The 25,971-nt window shown below is 42.6% G+C and overlaps 1 protein-coding gene and 1 long non-coding RNA gene across 2 annotated transcripts in view; both read left to right on the forward strand.

Annotated features, from left to right (window-relative positions):
- The window catches only part of TGFB2 (transforming growth factor beta 2), a 103,741-nt gene that overhangs the window by 35,239 nt on the left and 42,531 nt on the right, over positions 1 to 25,971 (forward strand). The gene's annotated exons all lie outside the window — the stretch shown is intronic.
- LOC142760262 (uncharacterized) lies at positions 522 to 17,013 on the forward strand. The gene is made up of 3 exons (XR_012883285.1): positions 522 to 743; positions 15,340 to 15,481; positions 16,986 to 17,013. It is a non-coding gene; the product is annotated as an uncharacterized LOC142760262 (long non-coding RNA).

Raw genomic sequence — 25,971 nt, forward strand, 5'->3', positions numbered from 1 at the left:
GCGCCGCTTTGCAGCGGAAACTCCACCTGAAAAACGCATCACAATGTGGTGCCATCTTCCAGACGGTATTCCCTGTTGTGGTCAGGGCGGATGTGCTGCGCAGCTTAACGCAGTGTATCCACACTGAATACGTTGTCTGTGTTCCTACCCTTATGGTGCAAAAACACTCTTTAAGGGCTGTAGGGGGTATCAGTAAGCAGCGGGTGATGGTCTGGGAGTGGCAGAAAAGAACATGGAAACGGTTGGATAGCTAAAATTTGACGTGGATGACAAAATTTTCATGAAGCCCAAACTATTTGGTAATAACTATACAGTATTTACTGTTTCTATTTTTCATGGTACGATAAAACTACAGGGTAGGAAAAACAAATTCGGACACTGGTCATAGTTTGTTGTGAGAAAGTGGCCCCTGTTACCCCAGCCCCCAAAATACACACATGTGCGCAGCTTTCCTTTTTATGTACCTTTGGTTGTCTCCGTTCTTTGACCATTCTTTGCTTTTCTCCTGATACATTGTTACAATATTGACTCCTTTGGCTTTTCGGGACGTCTGTTTGCTCACCTGTTTCATGAATCTCTCAGCTTTTTCTCAGCCACTTAAGATATTTCATCCGGCAATTATCTGTCTTTCTGTTGCTGCTTTGTGATCAGAGGCTTTAGTGATGGATCGTCTCGTCATTCTTCACCTTACACTTTGTGTTTTCCACCTACAAATAAGTTTTTTTTACTCGGCTTGGATAAAGGTCGGTGAGTTTGTAGCATCCCATTGTTATTATGTTGTTCTGTAAGGGTATGTTCACACGGCAGCGTCCGTAACGGCTGAAATTACGGGGATGTTTTCAGGAGAAAACATCCCCGTAATTTCAGCCGTAACGGCATGTGCAGGCGCTTGAACGCCGCGTCCATTACGGACATAATTGGCGCTACTTTTCATTGGAGTCAATGAATAACGGCTCCAATTATGCCCCAAGAAGTGACAGGTCACTTCTTTGACGCGGGCGTCTATTTACGCGCCGTCATTTGATAGTGGCGCGTAAATATATGCCTCGTGTGAACAGACAAACGTCAGCCCATTGCTTTCAATGGGCAGATGTTTGTCAACGCTTTCAAGCCGCATTTTTCGGACGTAATTCGGGGCAATAACGCCCGAATTACGTCCGTAATTAGTGTGTGTGAACATAACCTTATGCTTAGTAGTTGTTCTTAAGTTTCTTCGAGAAAATCTCCGACCAGCTTAGAATGAAGTTCTGATTGAATATTATAAGTAATGATCCCGAAATCCTTCTTATTGGGGTTGATCGTGTAGAGCTCCTGTAGGTTTCCTTATCTTAGGGCTCATTCACACTTCCGTATTTCTAATCCGTAATACTTTGGTTTTTTTGTGGGAAAAAATGGTGGCAATTAAGTTGAATGGTTTTATTTACAGTTGTTTTTAGGCACATGGCGGTTTTTTAAATACGCAGCATGCGCCAACATATCCGTATTGATACTGTTTTTAGCCAACAGAAGTAAAAAATTAAAAAAATTGCATATTTGATCCGTATTTTCATACACAAGTGAGTATTCTTTATTTAGGCGTATGTTGTCCATGGGCAATATGAAAAAAAAACTTGTATTATTAAAAATAATGGACCATCACCGTACTTCACCCCTTTTTGGGGTCAAGGCAGCCTAGAAACTTAAAGGGGTTGTCCAGGTTGGGGGGCGATTTATCATACTGGTGACCTATCCACCGGATAGGTCATCAGTATATGATCAGTGGGGTTTCGACATCTGGACTCCGCACCGATCAGCTGTTTTGTCGACCTCCAGGCACCATAGTTATGCCGTGGTCGGTGGCGGAAGCAGGTGGCTGCGTACACTGTATAGCAGCCGTACTGCAGCTCTGCTCCTAGTCAAGTAAATACTGCAGAGCTGCAGCACGGCCGCTATACAGTGTATGGAGCCATCTGCTTCCGCCACCGACCACTGCATAACATCTGGTAGCCGGAAACAGCTGATCGGTGTGGGGTCCTGATGTCGGACCCCCACCGATCAATTATTTTACTTCTACTTTACACTCCAGTTTCATCATTTTGATTATAGCTTTCAAGCTCATGACCTTATGGCTGGTGGGAAACTGTAGAGAAATGGGCATTAAGTGTTTGCCGCACGCCACATACGGCACTTTTTGCCAAAAATTCTGGTGCATTTTATTTCTTTTCATAATACTCCAAAATGTATTTGTATAGACCACAATATATATATAAATTTTGGAAATTAATTAATATATATATATATATATATATATATATATATATATATATATACATATATAATATTTATGTATTTTTTTTTTTTTTGCTTTTAATGATGATAACTGTATAGTGAAACACACATGCATTGATGGCGGCAAATAAAAAGCCTTACTTATCTCATATTTTCATTTCTGAAATGGAATGGGAGCTGCCATATTGATTGATCACATGCGATGAACTGAAATTTCAGCCATAAACAGCATTCATCATAAAATCATATCACTGAATGGGCAGCATTGCCTGACTCAGAATAAAATAGCTTTTCTCCAAGAATTCCCCTTGAAGAATAAATTGGTTTTATCTAGAAGGACAGGGCGTAAACCATGCACATTTTATTTCTGCAATATGTAACATTACTTTAACGTTTTATTAGATTTTCAGCTTCTGTTACTATTTCAGAACTGTCAGGCCCCATGCACACGACTGTAAAATCGCCCGTAATTACAGACCGTAACTACCGTCCGTAATTACGGACCCATTCATTTCTATGGCTGACGGACACCTTCCCGTATATTTACGGGAAGGCGTCCGTCCGTACTGCAGAAACTTTCAGAAAAAAATAGAACATGTCCTATTTTTTTTATTTTACGGACCGTGCTCCCATACTTTATAATGGGGGCACGGCCCGTAAATGTGGATTCCTGTCATCCGCGTGCCGCCCGCAAATCACGGGCCGTGCACATGGCCGTGCACACTTAGTTCAATGAGCGTGGACCGCAAAATGCGTCCCATATAGGACATGTCCTGTCTTTTTGTGGTCCAGGCTCCCAGACAATATACGGAGCGTGGATACCACGGTCATGTGCATGGGCCCATAGAAATGAATAGGATCGCAATTCACCCGCAGGTTTGCGGGTGAATTGCGGCCGCAAGAACACGTTTGTGTGCATGAGGCCTTATAGTTGATGGAAAGACTTGCACTGTTAATGGTTGACTTGTATTAATATTACATAGAAAGAAGTGAGGAACTATTATAACTTTTACTAGTCTATTTGTACTTCTTACGCATGTTAGCCACATTCTGGTAGCCATTAATTTAAAAATTCCACTTGTAGACCCCCCAAAACCCCACGATTAGGGGGAATGGACTGTATCAAATTGCAGAATGCCTACTTTTTGGAATGCTTATTAGTTCAGACCATCTGGACACTTGATAGTTTTACATCGTAGTCTTCACGTGGATCAGAATCTTGCTATAGTTGGCTTCACAGAATATGAAAATTGAGCATACTGTATGGATCTCTGGATATAGTCCTTGGAGCTCGGCTATCCTACTAAGTCATAAGATATTCTACAGTGTAAACTGCTGTCCGGCTTCCACTGATCGGCAGAACAAAGGTCGAGACTGCCATGACCCCATGACTCCAGTACCACGCAGAGCCACATGGAGCAGTGTTGGCTTCTGCAGTAAAGCACCACCCTAGTGAGCACCACAGCAAAATCGTTCTGCTTCCCATGGGTGTTGTTGGAGTTCAGTAACCCACTGATAACACATTGATGGCCCAGAATGAAAAAAGGAGAGACTAATTAATTAGGTAATATCAAAAATTGTGCCCTGGTGCTGACAAGTCACAGCTATATGTACAGAATACAGTTGTGGCCGATGTGTAGACCAGGGTGACCTCCTTTTCAACACTTGGGCCCTGAGCAAAAAGTTTGATAACAATCGGTAAGTCTCTCCTTTTTTTTTTATGAGCACAATTTCTTGGATTTAGAGAGGACCTGTTGCCTCTCCTATCTCGTCAGTTTTAGTTAATACTTGTATTTCTCATAATGAACAATTCTGGAGCATCTTTTCTTAGAACTCTACATTGTGCTGTTCCTCTGTTATTCTTCCTAAAAATGTTATGAATAAATTGACAACTGGGTGTCTCTAATTATGGGTGTGTCCTTACACATACTGAGGGTATGTGCACACACACTAATTACGTCCGTAAGTGACGGACGTATTTCGGCCGCAAGTCCCGGACCGAACACAGTGCAGGGAGCCGGGCTCCTAGCATCATACTTATGTACGATGCTAGAAGTCCCTGCCTCACTGCAGGACAACTGTCCCATACTGAAAACATTATTACAGTACGGGACAGTTGTCCTGCAGCGAGGCAGGGACTCCTAGCGTCGTACATAAGTATGATGCTAGGAGCCCGGCTCCCTGCAGTGTGTTCGGTGGGGGACTTGCGGCCGAAATACGTCCGTCAAATACGGACGTAATTAGTGTGTGTGCACATACCCTAACACTGTCCAATCAGTGCTGACAGAGTAAGGGTATGTTCACACGGCCTATTTACGGACGTAAATCGGGCGTTTTTGCCCCGAATTACGCCCGAAAATAGCGCCTCAATAGCGCTGACAAACATCTGCCCATTGAAAGCAATGGGCAGACGTTTGTCTGTTCACACGAGGCGTATATTTACGCGCCGCTGTCAAATGACGGCGCGTAAATAGACGCCCGCGTAGAAGAAGTGACCTGTCACTTCTTTGGCCGTAATTGGAGCCGCTATTCATTGACTCCAATGAATAGCAGCGCTAATTACGGCCGTAATTGACGCGGCGTTCAAGCGCCTGCACATGCCGGTACGGCTGAAATTACGGGGATGTTTTCAGGCTGAAACATCCCCGTAATTTCAGCCGTTACGGACCCCCGCCGTGTGAACATACCCTAAGACTGTGTAGGGACACGCCCCCTTGACAAGGAGAACAGTAACACCCAGTTGTCAATTTATTCATACATTTCCAGGAGGAATAAAGGGTGAATGACACCACACAAAGTTGTAAGAAAATATGTTCCAGAATTGTTATTTTATGGGGAATACAATTATTTACTAAAATAGACATGTCAGGAGAGGTGGAAGGTCCTCTTTGACATTTATGGCCTATCCATATGAAAGGCATCAATGTGTTATCAGTTGGGGTCCAAACCCCAGATCCCCCATAATCAGCAGATGGAGTAGCAAAGCCCCTTCACTGCAGTACCTGGCCATACTCCTCTATGTGGCTGTGTCTGGTACTGCAGCTCAGAGCAAGAGTAGATGCAAACAGCAGATGACCCCATGCAAGCACAGTATACGGGCCACTTTCTCTCAAATAGCTCAACATATATGTTCACACGGGGTCTTTTGCCCAGTTTTTTGACGCGGAAACCGCGTCGCAAAACTCGGCAGAAACGGCCCGAGAACGCCTCCCATTGATTTCAATGGGAGGCGTCGGCGTCTTTTTCCCGCGAGCAGTAAAACTGCCTCGCGGGGAAAAGAAGCGACATGCCCTATCTTCGGGCGCTTCCGCCTCCGACCTCCCATTGACTTCAATGGGAGGCAGGAGAAAGCGTGTTTTCTGCCCGCGGCGCTCAATGGCCGCGGGCGAAAAACGGCGCGATAATTGCTATTCACACGGAGTATTTTGGGGGAGGAATATCTGCCTCAAAATTCCGTTTGGAGCTTTGAGGCAGATATTCCTCCCCCAAAATACTCCGTGTGAACATTAGTCTAACAATCCACTGGTATTTGTGAAGCTGTTTTTAAGGTGACAGTGGGCCCCTGTGCATCTACACATGTTGCCCATATAGTATTTTGGCCCCTTGGCACAACACCATTCAAATGGGGTTGAGCTGCAATACCAGACATCACCACATGAGGAGAGTGGTGCCGTGTCAAGCACTCCAGTGAAGGGGCCACAGCTCTTTCTCACCTCTTTCATCTGGTTGGTAGGGATCGGACACCGACCCCACGTTGATGGCCTAACCCATCTTCAACATATCGCCCTAATCCCGAAAAACCCCTTTAAATTAACCCTTTAAGGATAGATGATTTTTGCCAAGGGAAAGAAACAAGCACAGAGGATCATGCAGATGATTCCACAATCTACACACACGTGTGGCGCCGATTGCCTGACCATTATCCGGTAGCCCCGAGAACATTTCATTCTTTTTTTGCAAGTTTGTTCAACAGTAATAATTGCATAAGCCCTTAAATATATGCAAAAGGAATACCTAAGTTTATATCCTCGCAATAAATGTTTAAGAAAAGCTAAAAGAAACACAGCGGACAAAGGAGCGGAGTTTGTTTAACATCTGTTAATGTGGCAGCTAGGTATTTGAAATTCTTTGTAATAGCAGCCGGCAGAGGCCTTTACAAATACACATGTCATAATACAGTACGTGAACGGAGGAAATGTTCCTTAATCACTCAGCGGCTTGTCGGAGGAGATAGAGCTGGACGTCTCGACTCCCGTTTGAAAACATTACAGATAAAAAAAAAAACTCCGTTCAACAAGGGATAACCCAAAGATAGCAAACAACCGTCCGACCGAGCGGTTCTCAAAGTAAACAATGAATTAAACCGCTCAATCCTTTGTGTATAATTATCGCCATTAAGAAGGTTTAAACACCCATCGCTAAGACGTCAGCCCAGCCGCTTCTATACTTCCCTCGGTTAAGGCTCCGAGTGTTTTTCCTATTGCAATATGCAATTATGTGGGTATGGTTTTAATACAGACTTCCAGTTACTCTACGAGGGCACGTGCCTACAGGGCGCCTGAGGATTAATTTATGGGATATTTGCCAGGCAATGTAGCAACATTTTTTGTTTACGACGGATGTAGCAGAGCTTAGTTTAACAGTTAACTCATGGGGGGGGGTGGGGTGGTCCGGGACGATTTGTTTCGGAAACTACCCCGCTCTTGTTCATTGGCTCTGTCTGGTATTGCGGCTGATCCCTATTCCCTTAAATAGGGCTGAGCTGCAATACCGGACATAGCCACAGGACTAGAGAGGCGCTGTTTCTTAGGGGGAAAAAAATGAAACTGTTTTTTTTTTCTAAACTCGGACAATCCCTTTAAGATAATGTAGTAGGTTCACATGCAGCCCTATATAGACCCCAGTTAACTCCTTGTGATGTCACGATGAGACAAATAACAAACCAAGGCTGGGTTCACACCTGCATCGGGTCATTTCCTTGTTCTGCTCCATCAGAGGAGCAGAACAAGGGAATATCGGAAGCGACGGTTCATTCTCATCACGGTCAACATCGGCAACATTTCCGATGGAAACCATTGACCTTAATGGGTTCTGACGACTTTCCGTCAGGGTGTCCATGCTATCGTTTCCTGTACTCTCGGCCGGATCTGCGACGGAGGCCCCTAACGGAGCCTTCAACGCAGATGTGAACAGAGCCCAAGACCTAATTCACATCTGCGTTGGAGGCTCCATTAGGGGCCTCTGTTGCAGATTCTCCCAAAAATAACGAAAACAATAGTGCAGCATGCTGCGTAATTGATTTTGTTAAAACCACAGAGACCCCCGACGGAAAACTAATGGAACCCATTAAAGTCAATAGATTCGGTTGGGCGCCAGTTGTCTCCGCTGTTCAACGGAACCTGCGCTTCCGGCATTTTCGTTGTTCTGCTCCCCCGACGGAGCAGAACAACGGGATGTTGAACGCAGATGTGAACAGGGCCTTAGTTCTGCTTTTGCTGTATTCAGCAGCAGGAGGTGGTGTGCAATGTCTCCCATGCAATGTGGCCCGTTCATTCATTGGGTCCGACAACCCTTTTCATATTGCGTATCTCTATATAACAAGATGATGGTGGTTGGTCCCACTTCTGGGATCGCCTGAGATCAGCTGGTAGAATGCGGGTGGGGAGACAGTCTGATGTATTTCCTGCATTCCTGACTCACACATTCCCAATTCTGAAGGTAACACAAAGCATTGCAGGGTACCATTGAAAGAAGTGGCTGTGCCATTGATATCAGTGATCGAGTGCCGTTTTCAATGCTTGACATGGCTTTAAGATTTCGCTAATAGAGTGGGGTCATTGGGGGAAGGGAAGCGGCGGGACCCCCTATTAGCTTATAGTAAGTCTTTATTAGCTCAGTTAGAACATATGGAAAGGGTTTATCTAAACCGGACAACCTCGGGTTCTCCGCTTTGAACAATCCGTGCTTGTTAGAAGGATCCCTTGACAATAAACTGATCACAAAGTGTCCCCCTGCTGGGACCCCCAGCGAACAACTTTTGGGAAAACTGTATTAAATATATTTTTCTTTCTAGGTAATACAGTTTTTGTGCAATGTACGATCCGAAATGTCTACGTTGAGCACATCTCTCTATCAAATGTAGCGTAGCTATGCGAGATATCGAGTTTGCCAGAGATTTTTCCAATTCACACAGAGGATTTCACTCGTTGAACAGTGAGGGTCTAATAAGCAAATTTGGTCTGTCTACTGCACTATGGAATCTGTCGTATTTACTGCAGAAAGTGCCAAACACCCACGTTCACCCTTCATCATAGAGTAAGAATATGATCAGGTTCTATTCTCAAGGTGACCTTCAAAATGGTTTTGTGGTAGTTGGTAAATGGCTAAAAAATAATAAAATGAATTTCCTACCTTAAATTTTTCTCGGTTTACCCGTTCAATCAATTTGAAGTTTTTCTATTGTTTCCTTTTTTAAACTTTTTTTAATCTAAAATCTGTGCTGACTAATTTCATAATATTCATTCTCGGGGTCTCTGCTCCTTTTGTCAGATACAGAACTCCAATCCCCGGCAAAGATAAAGTTAAATGATAGAAGTCTGGCTGCGTACAGTCACCACTAGGGGAGGGCAACATCTCTACAGACCGATTGAATTTAAGGTGGCCATACATAAATGTCGACGAACCCTCCGATTTCGGCCAGGATGGCCTACTATCTAATGTGAATGGGGGTTTCCCCTCTATCCCATCGGGGGAAAGAAGGATTGGGCATATTGGATTTCAACATGCCCAACCTTTTTTTCCACACAGGAGATAAACCGCTGCCAGAAGTGTCGGGCAGTGTCTGATTCTCCTCTCACCATTGAAAACAGATGCATGCCCAGGAGGAATAGATGTCAGCCGAATGAAAGTTATCTTATGCGTATGGCCACCTTGTCCTTTCTGGACCTATTTTACTTTGTTGCTTATTTTTATATTGAGTTTTCTAAGGGTCTTTCCGTATTGATATTGCTTTATTCTTTGACGATTTACAGTAACCAGTTTTATATTCATTAGCACTTATTGATATTCTAATATTAGATGATCTGAGATCGTGTTCTAATTTCAAGCAAACAGTGGTCAGTTCTCCTTTATTATGTTATGTCGCCCTTAAAGGGGTTTTCCACGTTCTGACAACTGATGACCTATTAGTATATGATGTGACCCGACACCCGGACCCTGCACCAATCAGCTGCTGCGGCTGCGTCCGGGCATCGGACGATATTGCCGGCAGCAGATGGCTCCGGTCAAAGAATAGCAGCCGCAGTTCTGCCGAACAGCCACTATGCAGAGATCAAAGCCATATGCTTCCGGCTCCAACTACTGAATCCCGTTCAAAGCATCCGGTGCTCGGACGCAGCCGTATCAGCTGATCGATGTGGGGTCTTGGTGTCGGACCCACACACGATCATATACTAATGACCTATCTGGTGGATAGGTCATCAGTTGTGAGAACGTGGAAAACCCCTTTAATGCCCCTAATATTGGCATAACTTTTTCATTGCCCTTCTATTTTTTTAGTTGTTTAGTTGTTTTTAGTTGCTGCTACTCCTTTTTGTCATGATAAATCTTTTTTACAAGTAACAGGTCAACTGAGGGTTAACTGCATTTTTTAAAGAGCCCCAGTAGTGTTGAAAATTCAGTCCGATCTGCAGGCAGCAAGTTATAGAGCAGGAGGGGCTGAGCAGATTGATATATAGTTTTGTGGGAAAACATTCAGTATAACTTGTACTTTACTGATCTAAACCTCTATTCATTCTGGACTTAGGAGTCTAGTTGATGATGGGCCGCCTTCCCTGTATGAGGACCGCCCACATGACTCCTAAGCCCAGAATTATCAGATGTTTAGATCAATAAATGACAAGTTCTATTGAATGTTTTTCCACAAAACTATATATCAATCTGCTCAGCTGCTCCTGCTCTACAACATGCTGCCTGCAGATCGGACTGAATTTTTAACATGACAGGTTGTCATTGTCTCACCACAGACAACAAGCACTTTGAGATGAGAGCCGCTGGGTACTTTTCCAGGGCAAGATGCAGCCAGCTGTTCATTTTCCATGAGGACAACCCCTTATAAAGCCATTAACTGGGTGAAGTACAGTAGTACGCGCTTAGTATATCCAATGGGAGGCCCCTCGGAACTGCAACTTTGTCTTGCAGGCAAGAAGGTGATACAATTCGGGGTCTCTAAGGGGTTAAATAATGCTGCAAATATAATCTCCTTTTAGAATATCTATAGCAAAAAATATAACAAAATTGTTTTCTGTGATGAGTTTGTTACCCTTAAGGGCTTTTTTTTTTTTTTTTTAGATCTTTTTATATATATTTTTTTTTTAATCACTTGCTGTTTTTGACATCAGCCTTTGGTGACTCAGTAACATTTCCTGTTTGTGTTTACACGGAGACAAAGACGATATATTCTGTGTGTTTCCTGCTTTACGTTCCCATGCTAGTTTCTATTATAATATTGTAATTTTGTCTGTCCTTGTATGGAGGGTTAATTTTTGCAAAAATTATACATAGAAAAGACATGCTTTCTCATAGATTCCCAGAATTACCAGTTGTATGAATGATTTATTTTGACCTGTTACGCATGTACTAAGGGAAGTCTTAACCTGATGCACTGAGGATGTAGCCCATCAAGGATGTAGCATCGAGGCACAAAGTGATGTCATTTCTTCCTCGGGATGGGAAACATTTCTTCGGCAAGGGGACAATTTTAAAACTCATTTGAATTGACTTGAGATCACCTATGTCCTAGGTACTCAACCTGTGGTATGTCTACCCCAAGGAATACATGCCATGTCTCTATGGGACACTCGCACTGCCCTTATGTGCTTTTACATTGTGTATTAAAACAGCGTTGGGGGTAATTTGATGTCATTTGTTTGAGTAGGGGGTACTTGGCTTACAAATGTTGAGAAACACTGTAATACTTGCAATATCTGTCCTTTCTTGTCCCTTAAAGGGTCAGATTATTAGATCATACTCCGTAGGGTCTCTATAGGGTCTGATTACTGGTGCAACCATCAAACTTAGGCTTCATTTTTGCAATTTTCTCAAGTAGCAATAAACATTAACAGTAAGCAGTATTGCCACAACACACACTTGCTTTACCCTGGTGATCGTGTGATCGATCAAATGATCACCATGCACCTAGTTTATAGTTGAGTGGGCCCCAATGCATATTCTGTAACAGGGCCCCAACTTACCATGTACAATTTATAATACTAGTGTCTTCTTATGTGGCAGAGTGACCAGGGTCCAGGTATAACATCTGCCTGTTCACCCCCTATAGCAACACCCCTGCTAATACTAGACACATAATAGTGACAGGGAGATTTTTAAATCGGTATTGCAGCTTTCAACATTTTTCACCTATCCACGAATGCTAGATCGATGGGGGTCCAACCACTGGGACCCACACCGATCGCCTGAACGGTGGACCCCAGGCCTCCGTTCCCCTCCAGCTGCATGCCAGCCGCTAGGAGGAGTTTGAAGGGAGCAATAGCCTCGAGTCCGCGGTGCCGCTCCACTCAAAGTCTATGGGGCTAAGAGAGGCATCTGTTTCCGTCAGCTTCATAGACTTTGAATAGCGTGGCACTGCGCATTTCCGGACTCTGCTCCATCCAAGGGCCTCCTAGCCGCCAACTTGCGGCCGGAGGGACAACGGATTGCCATCCTCCGTTCTGGAAATCGGTGGGGGTCCCATCGTTCGGACCCCCACTGATGTAGCATTTAAAAAAAATACATATAATTAACTATTAAACGGGTTTGCCTGAGATAATAAAAATGGGTTACATCTTTTTTTTCAGAAAGAGTGCTTATCTATGGTCATTGTCTGGTACTGCAGCTTAGCCCTGTTAACTTGTATGGGAATAAGTCGCAATACCAGACATAGCCCATAGACACGTGTGGCGCTATTTGTAAAAAAACAAACACAGCAGACCCTCATTTTCTGATTACATATAAAGGGGTCAACTGATGCATGGATCCTTAATGTAATGTCCCCAGTACACAATTGTCCCCTTCAATTTAACATTCACACATAACCATAAATATATTGTGGTTGAAAATCTTGGCGATCAGTGACAATAGTCTCTCTAGGGGTCACTTCACACTGTGCGGTCAGAGTTTTTGGTCATGGCAAAAAATTTGATTTGATCGAATCATGTGAATGGCCCCTAAATGTCTTCTGGTGAACTTGTGTCCTTTTGTCTTTCCATACCTGAAGACCTAGTCCTGAATATCTAAGGCTATGTTCACACGGAGTATTTTGGGGGAGGAATATCTGCCTCAAAATTCAGTTTGGAACTTTGAGGCAGATATTCCTCTCCCTGCACGCCGATTTTCGCGGCGATTATCGCGCCGTTTTTCGCCCGCGGCCATTGAGCGCCGCGGGCATAAAACAGCGAGAAATACGCTTTCTCCTGCCTCCCATTGAAGTCAATGGGAGGTCAGAGGCGGAAGCGCCCGAAGATCGGGCATGTCGCTTCTTTTTCCCGCGAGGCAGTTTTACTGCTCGCGGGAAAAAGACGCCGACGCCTCCCATTGAAATCAATGGGAGGCGTTCTCGGGCCGTTTTTGCCGAGTTTTGCGACGCGGTTTCCGCGTCAAAAAACTCGGCAAAATAACCTGTGTGAACATAGCCTTACGGTACCTACCAGCTGGACTTATTTTAGAATTGTGTTTATTGATACTCGGATTCTTTTAAAATACACCGGATTTTACCTCCAGCTGAAAAAGCAAAATCTGTGAAACCTCCCAAAAACCAAGGCCGTAGCCTCTTTTTTTAACTCCTAGTGTCTAAATTTTCCAGTTATTTAGAGCCCCGTAGGGCCTTTGGTTCACATTGTTATTGATTCAGATATGACAGACGTCTTCTGGTTTATGATTGAATTTTTGAATCTTGTTTCATTTTTAGTTCGAAAATTTTGGGAGAAGAATTATTATTCAGTTTTTTTTTTGACTGGTTTATTATGAAGTTTGATTTTGTTAAATTTTGAAAAGAAAAAGCTAGCTACATTTATGATTGGTTATTACTGCGCCTTTGAAAAAGTGTCTATTTCAGAAGCTGTAATTCAATAAAAGTGTAAGTTATAAGGGGCCAAGAGGCCGGTTTCCAGAAGCTAAGCAAATTTCTCCATTCTGAGCGGAGATGAGAGGAAAATGAATGGTGCCAAGACTTTACACAACCATTTTATCACCTTACGTGAACTTCTTCAGCATACTGTAAACTGTTTATTATGAGACTTGTGTTCACATGGTCTCTTCTGCCACCCGTTCAATTTTTGGGATTTGATCTTTTTTCATCATAAAAAAATTCTAAATGAAAAACATCTTACGTTTAGGCAAGCAAGTGAATGGAAGATACAATATTACAGTGTAGATAGTGTAAGATCTGGTCAATATCAATATAAACAGTAACTTCTGACGTTATCACAGGAAAACATTTTTTTATTCCATTGTAATTATTCATTAAAGGGGAGGTCTGGTTTAGAAAACCCATGTTCAAATTCCCTATTTGGGAATTCTGAGTTAAGAGAGTCCCTCATTCTGTACCTTTATCAATAAGTTGGAGGAGAGACCGACTATAAAGAGAATCTCTTGTTCCGGAGGACCTGTCATGTCCATGCATTACATGGACAAACCATTGATTCAAATTGGAGTTGTGTAATGCTTCATTTCCCCTGCAGTGGCGCTGCAGGATAATTATACTCTTTGTACCTTCTTAGTACTTACTTTCTTAGGTCTTTCTGTAGAATGTAGCTAGGGACTGAGATGTGGGAAACCCTGTGATCATCTTCTGGTGAAAAAAAAAATGATTGTCCAAAATGGTCTACCCCTTTAAGGAGTCTTTATGGAGAGGATGATAGCTGCTGGGATGTAGCACTAGAGAGTGGATTGCCAATAGAGATGAGCAAAACAACGAAAGTTTGTAATTTCATAAAATCCCCCACATTTAAGAGAGGGGAAACAAAAACACAGATCCATATGTCAACCTTCGTTTTTTATATTACACTATGGAAATATGACGCGCGGAAATGGGATTGTGTCTTTAATATAAAAGTTTAAATATTTAAAGGGTAAATGAACTTTCAAAAAACTTCTGACTTGTCATAGTGACATGTCAGAAGTTTTGATTGGTTGAGGCCCGAACACTGAGACCCCCCCGATCTCTAAAACGAAGCGGCAGAAGCGCTCGGGTAAGTGCTGTGCTGCTTCGATTCTGTTCGCAATTTCTCGCAAAGCAGAGAAATTGGTGTACGGGCCCATAGACTGTCTATTGAGCCCGTACACCAATTGCTCGGCTTTCCAAGAAAAGGCGATCAGAAACAAAGCTGCTTAGCGCTCACCTGAGCACTTTTGCCGGTTCGTTTTAGAGATCGGTGGGGGTCTCAGTGCTCGTATCTCCACCGATCAAAACTTATGACATGTCAGAAGGGTTATTTAAAGTTTAGTTACCCTTTAAAGGATAAGGGCCAGCTCTTGTAAAATGTTCTGTAACCCGGTTTGCCCTCAGTTCAGACTTATCTTATTTTCTCATATGGCAGACATGAGCTACGATTATTATTTTATCCGTCTTGGCAAACTAGACCTAGTAGGACCATGTGGACACATCCACGACACTATCATACAAGACACCATTTTTAGTGGCGCCCCAAACAGGCGTGCTGCTGAACCCACAGGCTTGTTTTTCACTTGTTTTCACTTGCAAACATGTCCCTTTAACCTCCATAATATATCCATATTTAGTAAGCTGCCAGGTGCCCCCTAGCTTGGTGGCGGTTGGCTGCCAGAATTTTAGAATTAGACTGACTCTATGGCTTTGTGAAGGGAAGCAGGTGATTTGGAGCTCTGTAAAAAAAATGGAGCTCTGACCCCTATAATTTGAAATTATCAGCAAAGAATTTTGGACACTTGGTTGGATATTGGACTCTTTAAAGTATATGGCAACTTTCTAAAAGGTTGTGTCATTGATTCACTCAATGGAGCTTGACTTTTATCCAAATTTTTTCTTCCTAACTGCAGAACAGGTGCCACCCCAGTGTGAGAGGAAGCTGAAAAAGTGATAACCTGCCATCGAGCCTTGAAGTTTGAAGGTGCCATCAAGTTCCTGATCCCCAGAACAAGGGATTCTCCAGGACTTTACAATTGATGGCATTTCCTTAGGGTAGGCCATCAGTATTTTATCGGTGGGGATCTGACCTACGCAGCCCTCACAGTGAAGGGGCCGCGACACTGATGCAAGTGCCATGTCCCCTACTTTGTTTACATAGGCACTCATCCCATTCAATTGAACAGAACATAATGCAGTACTAGGCACAGCTGTTCGTACGGACGCACGCAGTAGGCTCTTCACTGTGCGGATCGTGGGGGGGGTCAAAGAAGTCAAACGCTCGCCAATCAATATTTAATGGCCTATCGTATGGATGGGCCAATGTTGTTAAAGTCCTGGAGGATCCCTTTAAAGGCAAATGTTTTAGGACCCTATATATTCATAGATGCTACATATTTGGTAAAAATTGCCCTTTAACAACTTTTTAGATACTTAGTTTAGGAAAGTGGAAATTTGTGTCTCCATAGATATGTCTTTGTTCCTCCTTGAAAATTCCCCAATACAACTACAAAAAAAAGAATAAAACTGATATGCTGAGTTAAACATACTGTCTGACAAACTAATTCCCAAATGCAGACTTAAAGCAACTATTTTCTGCATGGAAGAAGGGAAATAAGCACGTCTTTTGTAAATGCTTTTCGGTGAGAATCTTTTTGTATGCCTCACTTGGTTCCAACTGGCTCTTAGTCCCTGGTTCAACCTCATCCAGAAACACCAGAGCATAATCACTGCAGCCGCCTCTGCAAAGCGCAGCATTCCTGCTCTAGACAACAGCTGTGTTTTTAATGCCTTAGAATGTTGCCATTGTGGATTAACTTGGCGAAATCGGAACAGGATAAGGGAGAAAAGCAGTATTTTTGTTGAAGAAGGAGATAATGCATGCACCGAGCATTGAGAAGGCCAGCAAATAATGAGCGAAAATCAAAAAGGCAAACAGCTTATTTTTTTTACTGTCTTCAAAAATGGCACTAAATATCTGGACACGATCTAAAGGGATGGGGATTACTGACCAGACGGCGCTGGCTTTTTCAAATTTATTATCATTTTTGGAATCTTTTTTATATGCTATTGCATAGCGTTATACGTGCCATAAATGCAGACCCTCGGGGCTAAAAATGGGAACTAGCTCAAAAACACCCATCCCCCCCAAGTACTCAATCCCGATACCAAATACTCATTCTCCATAATTTATTGCTGAAGGCAAAAGTTAGTTTGGGTCATTATTCTGTCTCTTTCCTAGGATTGGAAGCGTTATAGGGTCTGTATAAAACTACAGACCCATACTAGGAGATGGGCCATTTTGAGGTGAGCCTCATCTCCTGTGCATGCAACCGCATTACTATTGTAAAGAAAACGCATACCTCCCAACCGCCCTGGAGTGTCTAACAAAATGGACCTCTAAGGGCCAGAGCTTATGCAAATATGCCACAGAGTGGGAGTTTTGTGGCTGTTCCTGGGCTGAGCGGGGGCGGGCCTAATAAAGTCCCATGAATAGGGAAACAAAAATTGCGAGGCATAAAAATTTATTTGATAATTAATAACTTTTTGGTTTCTTTAGTGCTTGGTCAGACTGGGAAAGGAAAGAAGTAGCTGAGTCAGGGAAGTGTCCTGTGAAAGGAGGCAGAGGAATATCTGTACAGGCCTGGAATTACTTACATGCCGAATGTGTTGTAAATAGACTCGGCATAAATCAAAGGGTAAGGTTAGACGCTGCATATAAAAGCACGGTAAACAAAAAAACAAAACCTTGTAAAAATCATTGTGAAGGTTTTATTTTGTTGGCTGCATCATAAAGTGAGTAAATTTATTAACAAAAGCTGGCCATACACTTAATATAGCCATTGACGGAACCCAATGGGGAGAGAGAAATAAGCTGCTAAAATCCAACATGTCCGATCCTTCTTTCCCCGACATCTGCCATCGATGGATTGTTGGGACGCCCCCATGCACCTTAGAAGGTACTCCAGTTCCGCCATTGTATATGGGCCCCTTTTAGATGTATGGAGGCTTCAAATCTGATGTCACGTTGAGCCATTTGCAGTGCACTTTTACAATAGGACTGGCATCTCCTGCCATGTCCCATCTTCTACACATAGTTGGTCAAATAGAGTGGTTGTTTTTGGAAAAACTTTGTCAAGAACCACCTGAGTGATGAACTACCCAGTTATTAACCTCATATCAGTTAATCCCTGAACAAATTACCTTCTGCTGAGGAACCTCTACAAGCGACGACTCTTACTGTTTGTTGTATTCTGGTCAACCCCTAATCAGGTACTCCCGAATGTGGCCTGATATCGGCCAATCATGGTACTTCGGCATAAAATGGTCCATCTAATGTCAACTTACAGCGACAATCTTGTCTTATAGAGATAATTTTCATATGTGTAATCTATGGATTTTATTTCTAAGTGAGCCCAGCATGGAAAGGGTTTTTGTCTGATTTGTGGTTGTTTTTTTTCTAAAAAAAATAGGGTTTATCATTTCCACGTTTTATTAGTTTTCCAGTATGTTTAAAATAGACCAGACATATTCACTATCCATTTGAATGAGTTGACAGATACGGTTTTTCTAACTTCATGGATCCGCTGCTAGCACCAGGGGAAGTAGTGTTAGAAGACACCCATTCTTTGCGGAGGTTCTCCGATCTAGCTCATAGAGGGAGATTTCTATGAAGTCCATATGGCCTTTAAAGTGTATGGCCACCTTTAAACACAATTGTAGAGTTTACATACAAATAAAATCTACTTAAAAATTGTGTAACTTTGTAAATACATTACTTATCTAGTATTGAACTTGACAATGAGCAGAATTATGAATATAGCTCTGGGTTATAATACAGGATGTATGTAACTCAGGAAAGTTACTGAACATTGAATGTAGAATATATCTATATATACAGAAAACACAAAACCAAAGCACCAAATTTTGTTTCCAACAACTTCCCATACAAAAATCCAGAAATACAAAAGTATAAAATATATAAAAGATATAAAGTACACCTTTCATTTCCTAATAAATCAATTCAAATCAAGCTCAACGATCAAACCCCCTCGTATCCCCATAATGATGAGACCTAATGATGAGTGTTTCATCACACTTTAATCGGCCTTTCTACTGCGATTTGCAAAATTTGCATGCGTTTTTCGGTGCGGTTTTCGGCCGCACGGTAAAAGAAAGCGGCATGGACCCATATTAATACTCTGGATTCTGGCCCGGTGGATTATTTGATCACTCTTATTAGTCAAGCGGAAAAATATTTTTGTCCCGTTCTGGCTAATAGGAGAGGGAACCTGTCCGTATACTATGATGCCGTTATATAAAACAGCATAGTCTGATCACAGATCCGATTTAACTCCTTGAAATCTCTCCAGAATTATAGACCAGTATGAACGAGAATGGTGTGAACCTACTTTGTCACCAAGCGAATTAACGTAGGGCTAAACCAGGGAGCAGAGTCTAAGGGAACCCTGGGTATTCACCCTTTAACCCATATACGGGGATCTGGACTTCGCTGCTGGGGAACCCCTGGTCACTACCCCCAAAGTAGTCTACCTTGGTGATGGTCAACGTAGACAAACGTAGTACTAAATCGGCAAACAGAATGCAGGGTTAGGTATAGCAAAGATCAGCGCAGGCAGAAAACGGGCACTCATGGTTGGTCGAGGAAAAGATCAGGGCAGGTGGCAATGGCTAGTCATGGGTCACTTTCAAGAAGTCAGGGCAGGCGGAAGGCAAGGATAACCAAAGGTACAGGCAATTCTAAACAAATGATCAGCAGGATATCACTAGCAAGCTAGGAAGAATCAAATTGCTCGGGCAATGATTAAACCAGGGAGAGGTCCCTTTATACCCTGAAAAAGCTGGGTGAATAATTAGGTGTGCACTGGCCCTAAGAGTTGCACTAGGAAGTGAAGAAGGAGAGCATAACCTGACCAGACGGGAGTGATGGAGGGATGCGGCCAGAGGATGCCGTGAAGAGGTATGTATACGGTTGCTGCGGGGATCGGCGGGCATTACAGTCATGTCATAGAAATATTGGTACAGGTACATCAAATATTAGTTTACTAGGTCACCCAGCCAGTTAGACATCCCAATTCCCTTTTTTAAGATAACCATCAATGATGCCAAATATAAAAAAAATAGTTTTTTCATAATCATCGTGTTTCGTCAAGTAATTTCAACAGGTGCATTAGGTTGTTCTTCAGATTTACAACAGCGGCTGTTTTTAATGAGCTCTGGGATTTACGATTTCTTAGAAGCGTTCACGTCACATCAGGTGTTTTTGAGTTGCGTCACACAAATGGTCGGTTTTATTGGGTCACTTGCTTGCCTATTGGGAGGTCAGACCCTTCCTACTGTCAGGCATAAAGAGGTCATGTCTATGGTTTTCACCATGTCAGCTACATGTTACAGCTTCCTTGCATGCACACCATTCATGGTTATTTTTTAAAGTACCTTCAAGTCGATTCCTGATGATCTTTTGAAGGGTCTTCCTCAAGAGTGTCCTCTCTTCTGCGTGGGTCTTCAGGATTTATTTTTTATTATCAAAATAACATAACTCTTCATTCTGGTAATTTGGGCTACAAGTGGAAGAATAGACTTGAATTGGTCAAAGATTCTCTTGTTTGTCGTAGCCAACACCAAAATTCAAAAAGCGTCAATCTTTTCCCAGTCTCACATCATGTTGACAGAAGGTATATATCTTAGACAATACTAATACTCGACATAAGATAACTAATTTAACATCTCATGTCAGTCCAGGTGTGTTCTTAGCCTTATTTTTATTCTTTGTGCTCAATGCTCTTAAAGAAGTCCACCAACTAAATTTATTTTCAGAAAAATCGGATTACCAAAGCCTAAGAAAGGGATTGACATGGCATGACTACTACTAAGCTATACTTCTAAGTTCAGTACCGGTAAAGAGTCATGGAGAGTCATGTCTTACAGTCTGGTTGCTATGGCTGCTCTGCTTAACAACCATTATATTTTCAATTGGTTGTCAGGCAGCAAATCCCTATCAACCAGTCTGTCTCAAAAAACTCAACTCTTCAGCTTATGGTAGAATTGCCACTGAACTGAGGACGTAGAAGGGGTAAGGATTCTTGACAGGACACAAACCACGGCTTAGGCAATTAGTCTTCAACCTGCGGCTGTCCAGACACACTGGGAGTTGTGCTGTGCCGAGGCAAGGCTTGCAAACCCCTGGCTTAGGCTTTGTTCATGTAGCACACCCCTCTCCCTGCTGCTCCATACTTACTGTTCCCCGGCACCAGGTCCACGCTGCCACCCTCTTCCTCCTCATTCTGCCTCTGGCGGCTGCTCTGGCCGTCGACATTTTCTGCTGGGTCCTTGCGAGCGCACTGATCCTTGCATTTTTAAAGGGCCAGCATGTGCCAAAATCTAGTTTTCCTGGACAATTGAATGTAAAAGGCTCCTCCTGCCATGGACCATTTCCTCAGAACAATTTGTTTCCTATTGTTCCAAGTTATCCCTGCAGTCTTGTTTTCGAATTCCTGTCTACCGCCTTTTACCTGTTTTTGACCATCCATGCCTGCCATGACCTTTAGCTACGTTTACCGTGACAAAACTCTGCCGCTTGCCCGAAACCTATTGCTACGTTGTATCGTTATGAACCTCCACAGCCTGCCCTGACCTTTAGCTTTTTAGACCACTCTGTTTCTGTTATGTCAGTCATCAACAAGGGAGACTATTCCGGAGGTAATGACCTGGGGTTCCCCTGCAGCAAAGTTCACATCCTTGTAGAGGGGTTAACAGATGGCGACCAGGGGTTCCCTTAGGCTGCATTCATTGGAGTAGCCCCAAATCAAATCCCATGGTGAAAAGATGGGTTCACACCGGGCCCTGCTGGCCCAGTTACAGCCTCGGGCTTCATGACAGTTCACAGTGGCTTCTTGGCTTCCGTGTTTACAGTAGCCATGACAAATAGGATGGATCCATAATGGTCCCTTTTGTAACGGATCCTGATGACTCAATAGGTGTGTCATGCTTCAATTTTTCAATAGGATACTGCAGTATATGGACCGAAACAATGCAAAGTGTGAACAGAGTCTTACTGATGCATAAACTATATTTTTGTAAAAATTAGGAGGAGAACGTGAACCAGTGCAAAGCTCGAAGGCATTTCTATTGTATATTTCTATCTGTCGTGTACTAGTGCTATAATATACTGCCGGCCATCAAGGTGACTGGGAACAAGGGAAAGGAATATATCCACGTAGACAGGCTGGCAGGCAGAGCAGTGACACCAGGAATATATTTGTAGCTATTATTTTGCCTGTTTGAGCTTTTTGAGCTTTTTTTTTTTCACCTCTGGTGCTCTCTGTAATCAAACAAGTCATATTGTTTCTTTTCGGGTTTTCTTGCGCCATTTCACAGTCCCACATCACATTCCCTCATCTCATTTTATGGATTTATTCATGAATACATTTTACTTTTTCATTTCCCCTGTGCACCATTCCTTTCCAAATCCCTTCCTTGTCTGTATTGGTCGCCTACACTCTGAAATTGTGCTTGATTTTTTTTCTTTTCAAAGTAAAACTTTTTTCCATCTGGACAGGAAAAAAAGAAACTGTAGTAAAGTGTTAAAGCTCAAATCATACAGCCTAGGTTTCTACAGCCTCTGAAGAACTGCAGGTCACACAGAATCAGGGATTCATATTTCTGTAGCAACTCGGCCCATGTGGGCCCAGATTCAGGGCCGGGCATACCCTATGTTCATCCTGTGCCGCTACACAGGGGCACTGTAGACAAAGGGGGTCCACTACTGCATAAATAAATGACATCACAGGTTAGCTGGCTAGACTCTTTCCCATCCATGTCTTACAATTAGTGTTGGATCGGAGTGGACATACCATATGTGCAACCTGTGGAGCTGCACAAGGGCCCAGTTGGTATGGGGCCCACTGAAACCTGATAGTAGCTCCCTTCTGTCTATTACATCGCAAGTAAAGGTCTGAGCAAATACATTTTATGGTTCACAATTACCGGTGGATAAAGGGGGTGCTCTATGAGCTATTAAGCGCAAGTAGCCCGCCGTTCATGCTTCTGATGCCAGAGTCCACCAGATTTTTGGATATTTTGGGATTATAGGATTTATAAATTTATAATATTGGACTGAAAATGTTACCTGGCGACTGCAGGGAAGGGTCATTTTTATAAGTTTTTTGTCAACAAGACTGTGAATAGCTCCATTGAGACAGGGCCAGACTATATGGAGGCGAAAGGGGCAAATTCCTTCATCATCTAGGGGTCTATATTCTAGGGGTCTATACCTCCCTCTTCAGGACATCACAACAACTACAAGTCTCTGATGCTCTGAATTTCTAACCGAAACTGTTATCTGGACATTGTATAGGCACTGCATGAACGTCTGTATTTGTAGGTCGCTATTTGGCATTATTATTATTTAGCTATGACATAGGTTATTTGGGAATAGTGGTAGCATGACGTTATGCTTTGTATGGTGGTATTATGTGAAAAGTGCAGAGAAAATTTGACAAGCGACCTCCGCGGACCTTGTTCTGGCCTTGATCGGAAATATATTGATATCCTATCTTATAGATCAGAGATATGGTCAGTGAGCAAATGTCAACATGCAAGTATTGTGTGACTGAATTGCCAATGTTGGTAGTTACAACCTGTCAGAGTTCTCTGTGCCAAATTTATAAAAGTTTGTGCACCATTTTTAGATTCTTATCTATCCGTTGGTGTGTTGCCTATACAGTATCTTAAAAAAGAATAATTAGAAACCGTCAACAAGCAGGTTAGCTGCTGCTGCTGACAGATTGGACAGCCTTAAAATGGGTTGTCCAAGATTAAAAAAACATTACTGTTTTCTTCCAAAAACAGTGCCACACCTGTCCACAGGTTAACTATGGTATTACAGCTCATCCCCATTAACTTCAATACAGCTGAGCTGCAATACCAGACACAACCCTTGGACAGGTGTGGCGCTGTTTAGCAGCCATGTTTCTCTAATCCTCGGCAATCCCTTTAATGAGTTGAGCTGCCGGGGTTACTTATGTGGTGATGAGCCAAGTTTCAGGATGTATAGATTTGTTAAAAGGGATTGTACAGGATTAAAAACCATAGAAACCATGGCTGATTTCTTTCAGAAACAGCACCACACCTGTCCATGGGCTGTGAAATGTATTGCAGCTTGAAATAAATGGGGCTCAGTTGCAATACCACACACAACCTGTGGACAGGTGTGGCACTGTTTTTAGACTCACAGCTCATTTAGAACAGTACGCCTTTGTGCCACTAAGTTTACTAAACAGAGACTGCTTGTTGATGGTTTCCTGGTAGCAAGATGAAGTAGCAGCTCAAAAATTAAAGGTGTTAGCCCCTAATTGATAAATCATATAAATCACCTATAATGAAGATGGCAAAATAAAATGATGTGGCAAAAAAGACGGAGCTTCCCTTTATGCAGTTTCCTATCCATGCTTTAAGTCAAGTCTGCGACCTCCGGCACCGTTCTTGTTCCGTATTTGTGCTAATATAATAGGACCAATGATTGACTGAAATAGTTATGTACAACCTACAACGACTGCAAAGATCTTGGCCCTAGATAGATCCAGCAGATTCTCACTGTTGAAAGCCTGTCCTGGTCTGTACGGTGCAGCTAAGAATAACTTATTTCTGCTATAGACACTGACATGCGGGTAAGTGCGTAATTCCAAAATACTCACAAGTTGTTCATGTATGTGCCTGCCTAATATTCGGCACAAGCTCCGTCATTTTTGTAAACTATTGTAAAATATAAACTCATCAGCTATGTCATCAACTTCTATGTCAGAGAGAGATAATGATTGCAATATATCTGAGCTTCCGCTGCAAAATGCTATCTGTTAAAAGCAATACCTCTGACTACACCTCCATTATTTTCTATTTTACAAGGCACAGAGATGCTGGGGGGACACACTCTGTGTCTTCCCTGCATTGCTCTATATACAGATCAGTGGCATTTAGATCACTATTATGTGTGATGTGTATATAAAAGAAATCACGGACTATGCTGGCCAGAGACCCAAAAATATTAACAAAACCAAAAGGACATATGGATGTCCTAGTTGGGGGCTCCCACTTCGGACCACTTTTTATTGGAGAACAGCTATGTAAGAGTGGTCCATGCTCTGTTGGAGTCGCCTGTCCATCCATGTATTACATGATCGGCCATATATACGGACAGATGCGTAAACACCGGGCCGGCTTCTATTTAAAGAGGGGTTGTCTTCATGAGACAACCGACACCTAGGGCCCTGATGAACATTATATGCCAGGCCCCACAACCAACCTGTGCAATTAATTAAGTGGCAGAATGGCCAACTACATCCTCTACACCCTGTATAGCCGTGCTACAGAGCCATGGTCTGTGGGAGTTGTAGTTATGCAATAGCTGCAGAGCTGTTGAGGTTAAAGACCTCCAGGATGGAGACCACTGCCATAGAGTATCATACGAAACCGTAAAGACATTTTTTCTCTTTTCTTTGCCCATTTTCCATCATAATGCTTAAAAATCAAGCCATTTTTTTAAAATTCAATTTAGACATTTCTATCTGCAAAAAGAGGGGAAAAAATAATATTTGGATCGAACAAAAAAAACAACATTTTTAGGCCAGGTTCGCAGGGTATTCTGTGTAGCAGTAACGTAGGGCATCTCCCTTAATGACTCCAAAAAAAGACATTTTGGTGTGGTCACAGGGGCGTCATTGACCTCTGGTTGTAAAGGGGTTAAGCAGCTTCAGTAGAAAGGAGCCGCAGTGCGAGTTGGAAATATATGCACTTCTTTTGAATAATGGACCAGACTTGAATGCCACGCAAGTATAAAACATATCAAAACATGGGGATTGAAGACAGACGGGTAAAAATATTCAAGAGATTGGCATCTTCCAAAATACACAAAGCACAATCCTAAAATGGGTTTTAGTTCAGTGACTTTGAGAATACAGCTGGTTATATAATATGTGGATATTTGTATTCAGGTCACTCTACTTTCCATTCAAACTATTTAAGAAGTTTTCCTGCCATAGATATTAATGGTATATTGATATGTTAGCCATGTATGATTGTGGGGGTCCCACTGGCAGTACCACAATCGATGCCAAACACGAAGTGGTCACGGTTCCTTTAAGCTTTTTTCCCAACCATTGCCAAACCTAACCGTACGTTGAGTTCAAGTGGAACGAGTCAATGCCGACACAGTGTTACGTCAGGGGTGGCACTATTTTGTAAAAAAAGACAAAGGGCTACTTAAATTTCTAGGGATCATGGTGATCTCATCATTCAGCTATTGATGGTCTATCTAATTAATATATCATCAATGCATATTGTGTGAAAACTCGTTTAGGCCGGCTTCACAGACTCCATTCAGCACAAACTTCAGTGGTGTTTTTTCCCGGCAATTATTTTGGATCAGTAAATACGCAGTGGGCACTCGTTGGTTTTTAGTGTGAAAATCTGAAGTACTGAACATACAATGTTTACTAATGCCTTCTAATAGTTAGACAGCGTAAATTTAA

The sequence above is a fragment of the Rhinoderma darwinii genome, chromosome 4 (genome assembly GCF_050947455.1).
Source record: "Rhinoderma darwinii isolate aRhiDar2 chromosome 4, aRhiDar2.hap1, whole genome shotgun sequence".
Taxonomy (NCBI): Eukaryota; Metazoa; Chordata; class Amphibia; order Anura; family Rhinodermatidae; genus Rhinoderma; species Rhinoderma darwinii.